Source organism: Salmo salar, unplaced genomic scaffold (genome assembly GCF_965601325.2).
Source record: "Salmo salar unplaced genomic scaffold, fSalSal1 ptg000378l, whole genome shotgun sequence".
Classification (NCBI taxonomy): Eukaryota; Metazoa; Chordata; class Actinopteri; order Salmoniformes; family Salmonidae; genus Salmo; species Salmo salar.
The window spans coordinates 822896-828897 of NW_027675366.1; the positions used below are offsets into that span (position 1 = coordinate 822896).

Here is a 6002-nt window from a genome sequence, read left to right on the forward strand (position 1 = left end):
GAGTAAGTAACTCACGGACACTAGAGAAGCTTAACCAAGTTGAATTCTCCCCAAAGGGTCGTTACAGCTGTAATTCAGACACAGACATGGCTTCCCCCGTGGTGGTATTCAGACCCCACTTTGGGTGGAGTCTCCTCCTCATCTCTAAACATTGCGTCATTCTCGCTAAGCAGGGAACTAAGTCATATGAACCTTCAGCGGTTTCTTCCCTTGTCAGTACTGTCACGGTTGGTTTCCCTCGTCTTCTCTTCCCCCAGGAAAAGCTCCTGGACTGGGCAGGGCTGTGTGGCGAGGTCCAGGCCTCAGAATGACCTTCAAAATGTTACTCTGCAGCCAGGGGACTTTGTTGTCCATGTGAGTGTCCAGTCTTTTCACCTCAATCAGGGAACTGATTGAATACATTTTACCATACCATCCCCCCCGCCTTCTCTATAGGTAACCCTTTGTTACCAGTTGCTCTGTTGAAAATGGGTATCTCTTTGCATGTCCATCTCTCCTCCCTATCTTTCTCTCCATCAGATCATCAACATGGACTGGGGTATGAAGGAGAAGAACCCCATCAACAACATGCGTTTCTACTGTAAGAACGACCCAACCAAAGCTTACCAGATCAGCAAGGACCAGGTCACTACTTCAATGCACTTACGTATACCTATTTTAGAATTATCCAATAATCTTTGGAGCTTGGAAACATGATATAAGGCAATTGTTGTTCCTGTAGGTGTCCAAGCTGCTGCCAGAAAGGTTTGCTGAGCAGCTTATCAGGGTCTACTGTAAGAAGACTGATGAGAGGACCATGGAGGCAGCTAAGAAGAACTTTGTCCAGTGGTGTATGGATATGAACTTCTCCAAACCTCAGGTCAGGAGGCCTCGCTCTTTCCTTTATATATCATTTTACCTCAAGCTTTTAGCGTTTTTACATTGTGTGGGGAAGATGACAGTGCAAGGCCAAGCCAGCTAGCTATCACTATCTTACCTGCACCACACAGAGTATTTTCCCAATGTTTAAAATTTACACTGGTATCCCTGTGTGTTTGTGTTCACATTTGTTTAGGATGGAGATGTGATTGCACCAGAGCTCACCCCTCTTAAGGCAAGCTGGGCACACAACAATGACACTGAGGATAATGAGGGGAGGAAGAGGCTGGGCCACTGAGGATAATGAGGGGAGGAAGAGGCTGGGCCACTGAGGATAATGAGGGGAGGAAGAGGCTGGGCCACTGAGGATAATGAGGGGAGGAAGAGGCTGGGCTGCAATCAATGATGACCAGACTCTTTTAAGAGGAAGATGAGAAACAACAGAGAATCCTTCTGTTTACGGCAGTGGTTACCAATCATGGTCTTTGAGGGCCACAGGGTATGCAAGGTTTTGTTCCAACCCAGCACTAACACACTTGGTTCAGCTAATCTAGGTCATTAAGATGAACTGACTAGCTGAATCAGGTGTGTTCACGATGGGTTGGAACAAAAGCCTGCACACCCTGTTGCTCCCTAGGACCAGGGGTTGGTGACCACCACCTCAAGAAAATGTGAGTCAGGCTTTCGAAAGAAGTCACTTTACTCAGGGTTCTGTTCACTCTGATTCAGTTTTCCAGGGATTAGATCATGTAGTCTTTCTTTTATTTACTTTTGATGTTTTATTTCAAGCGTACATTTTAGGTTTGGTTATCTTAACGTTATGCTATTTCATGATAAGATAAGTGTAGGAGTATGTGAGTATACATACCTGTTCTCCCAGGCTATGCATGTTGACGTGCCACTATCACACATGGCTCTTTCAGATAGCCAAGCAACGACTTTTACATATTTATCCATCCTGGTGGAAGTTACTCTTTGGACAATCATGCTTTACCTTGTAATACTCCCAAAGCTGAATGGGAACTTATCCTTGGTGTTATATTGATCAACATGCAAACAAACAGGTAACCGTTGTTTGTGTTTCAGGGCATTGTCTTTCTTTTATGCATGGTTTCTACGCTGTTTTAGTTGTTATATACCCAGCTACCATAGTTAGCCTGGTCATGCATATCTACAGTATCTAGACTAAAGTAGGAGTTGGCTAAGCACATACAGATCAAAGATCAGGGTACAATGTAGCTTAATTATCTTCAGAAAAGCCACCACTTTAACTGACAAACAATGTTAAGTTATCATATTATCTTTGTTTTCATCCATGTACCCTACTGAGGCAAGCAGCTATCTGTCTAGTGTTTGGTATCATTTGGGAGTCTCGTTATCTTCATTTAAACAACATGAACACAATGTTTACCCTAAAGTCTGCCTCGATGAGCCCACAGCTGTTGATCAGACAGACATGTTTGTTGATTTAAGTTATGCACTTTGTTTTAAATAAATAATATAATTTTGAATGAAAGACTAATGAGGTGGAGAGTCTCACTTTTTGAAGGGTTTTGTAATACAGAATGTAACCGGCCACATCTGCGAAATACAACCCTCTTCTCTGCCTGGCTATCTGAGTTCTGTTTCCTTAGAACTTTGTGTAGAAGACAGCTCTAGCATCCTGAATCCTCAATTTAACCATTATAGGGGTGAACAGAAAACAAATCTCGGTTAACCCAGAACAAAAATCTTGCGTTATTTGATCAGCTGCGTGATTTAGTTCTGGGTCCATACATATTAGAAATTGGGAGTTCCGGTTTGCGAAGTCTCCACCTCACAAAAGGAAACTCTCAGCCGTAAACCAGATGTAACCTGGATATAGACGTTCCATAAATCGGCATGCGAAAGTGAGTAGATTACCTTGAAAACAATGGTCAGGCATCTTGGACGCAGTTTCCAGTTATTATTCCTCAGTGGAATTACTGCTGCTCCTTATACCAGAGACGGAAGAGGAAGCTGAGACATCCGACTCAATGTTTTCTGATCGGGGCGGGGCCACTCTGGTCTGCTTATTGCCCCTGACCCGCAGAGGTATCCCTGTGTGCTAACACTTACACAGACCGAGACCTTGGGGGGGGTCTATGGTAAACGGCTTGAGTCGTTCATCTTAGGTTATACTATGCATTCCATCCCGTTGTGAGAGGGTCAGTGCTGTCTGGGTTCCTTGGGACATTCCTACCCTAAACCTTAACCCCTAACCTTAACCCTTACCTTAACAATGCTGCTCGCTCAATAGGCCTATTTGGAAGTTGATAACTTGGTAGCCTACAGACAGAATAATCTTCTCTTTTCAGCAGGATCCATTTGCTTTCCAACCTGCAATTGTATTTGAAATATTGCGAAAGCCCTGTTGTAGCTGCATCACTGACAGATTTGCCACATGTTCCCAACTTGTAGGCATGCCTTGTGATTGGGCTACACACAATCCACAGCTATTTTTTTAAATAAGCTATTGATCCTCTCTGGCTAAATTACAGGCCTACTCCTGGTGTAGTAATCTGAATGATTTCATTTCTTTCTGAACAGACAGAAGTAATCTATCACTTAGGCAAATGTATTTTAATGTATCGGGTGCTGCACCAACTCAAGCACCCTTCCTGCGGGGCTATGATTCTATAAGGAAATAAATGATTAAGTGCAACTGCTGGAGAGATAAGAGTTGCAGGCTCGTTTCTATCAGAGCAGAGAGAGAGAGGGAGATTATAGAAACTGAATCTCCTAGTTCTCCCACCACAGCAATGGCCACTCCTTGGTCTATATAAAGTTGTGGCCAAAACTTTTGAGAATGACATAAATATAAATTTTCATAAAGTCTGCTGCCTCAGTTTGTATGATGGCAATTTGCATGTACTCTAGAATGTTATGAAGAGTGATCAGATGAATTGCAATTAATTGCAAAGTCCCTCTTTGCCATGCAAATGAACTGAATTCCCCCCCCAAAATTCCACTGCATTTCAGCCCTGCCACAAAAGGACCAGCTGACATCATGTCAGTGATGCTCTCGTTAACACAGGTGTGAGTGTTGACGAGGACAAGGCTGGAGATCACTCTCTCATGCTGATTGAGTTTGAATAACAGACTGGAAGCTTCAAAAGGAGGCTGGTGCTTGGAATCATTGTTCTTCCTTTGTCAACTAGGGTTAACTGCAAGGAAACACGTGCCGTCATCATTGCTTTGCACAAAAAGGGCTTCACAGGCAAGGATATTGTTGCCAGTAAGATTGCACCTAAATCAACCATTTATCGGATCATCAAGAACTTCAAGGAGAGCGGTTCAATTGTTGTGAAGAAGGCGAAGGGCAGCAAAGAACCACTTCTCTCATGGAAAAACATCAGGGACAGACTGATATTCTGCAAAAGGTACAGGGATTGGACTGCTGAGAACTGAGGTAAAGTCATTTTCTCTGATGAATCTCCTTTCCGATTGTTTGGGGCATCCGGAAAAAAGCTTGTCTGGAGAAGACAAGGTGAGCGCTACCATCAGTCCTGTGTCATGCCAACAGTAAAGCATCCTGAGACCATTCATGTGTGGGGTTGTTTCTCAGCCAAGGGAGTGGGCTCACTCACAATTTTTCCTAAGAACACAGCCATGAATAAAGAATGATACCAACACATCCTCCGAGAGCAACTTCTCCCAACCATCCAGGAACAGTTTGGTGACGAACAATGCCTTTTCCAGCATGATGGAGCACCTTGCCATAAGGCATAAGTGATAACTAAGTGTCTCGGAGAACAAAACATCGATATTTTGGGTCCATGGCACGGAAACTCCCCAGACCTTAATCCCATTGAGAACTTGTGGTCAATGCTCAAGAGGCAAATCCTGGCAAATGGTTTCCGGAACGAATCAGTCCAAAACTGAGAGGTGCTGGATCCTGTGCTGGCAGGATCCTGTGCTGGCAGGATCCTGTGCTGCTGGATCCTGTGCTGCTGGATCCTGTGCTGCTGGATCCTGTGCTGCTGGATCCTGTGCTGCTGGATCCTGTGCTGACAAGATCCTGTGCTGACAAGATCCTGTGCTGCTGGATCCTGTGCTGCTAGCAAAAATGAAGCACTGCTATCGGCTGCCTAGGCTAGTTCACCCCATGGTGAAACTAGCACTCCTATAGATCTGAAATAATTGGATGGTGAAACTTGCACTCCTGTAGATCTGAAATAATTGGATGGTGAAACTTGCACTCCTATAGATCTAAAATAATTGGATGGTGAAACTTGCCAGTCAATCAGAAATGCAAGTTGAAGCAATTTGGGAATTTTTGAAAGTGAGGACAATCCTTGTCCTGCAATGGAAAGAATGTATACTTGAAAAAATTGATTTAGAAAGAAATAGGCATTTTCAATTAAACGTAGAGTGGAGCTTAGGGGTCCATCTTACCTTCAAAAAATATTCAGCAGTCATAATGTTCCACTGTCAGGAGAGTCATGACAGTCCCCATCTGGTGGGTTCAACCTTGGAAGGATTCTGCAAGTTGCAACCCACCATAAAAATGACCACGGGATGTCCTGGTTGTGTATCATCATTGCGGTCCCCCTCTGGTGGTTTGCCCTAGCCTCCTCTCGGTACCGCTCCAGCCTGTCCCGCATCTGGAGAACGTACTGGACAATCCCCTGTCCTGAGGTAGCTACTGGGGAACCTTCCCAGCACTTCTTCAGCAGGTCCAGTGGTCCCTGCACTGGCCATCCATAGAGGAGTTCGAATGGTGAGAAACCTGTCGATGCCTGAGGCACCTCCCTGTAAGCAAAAAGCAGAAAGGGTAACCACTTATCCCAGTCTTTACCAGTGTCAGCCACAAACTTCCTCAGCATATTCTTGAGCGTTTGATTGAATCTCTCTACAAGCCCATCCGTTTGGGGATGGTAGGGAGTGGTCCTCAAGCCTTTAATGCCCACTTGTTGTTGGAGTTGAACCATCTGTCGTGAAGTGAAGTTTGTGCCTTGGTCCGTCAGGATTTCATCTGGGATTCCTACACGAGAAAAGAGCTGAACAAGAGCACTGATTATTTTTGGAGTGGTTATGGAACGGAGTGGGAAGGCTTCTGGGAACCGGGTGGCATAGTCACAGATCACCAATATATACTGGTAACCTGCACTACTCTTCTCCAA

General features: G+C 44.6%; 1 long non-coding RNA gene across 2 annotated transcripts; it reads left to right on the forward strand.

Moving 5' to 3' along the window:
- The first annotated feature begins 278 nt into the window (after positions 1-278).
- LOC145875885 (uncharacterized) lies at positions 279-2380 on the forward strand. Of its 2 annotated transcripts, XR_014391366.1 has the most exons (3): positions 279-354; positions 520-859; positions 1055-2380. It is a non-coding gene; the product is annotated as an uncharacterized LOC145875885 (long non-coding RNA). The 2 variants fall into 2 exon arrangements; XR_014391365.1 differs by having other exon boundaries at positions 286-859.
- Positions 2381-6002: the final 3622 nt, after the last annotated feature.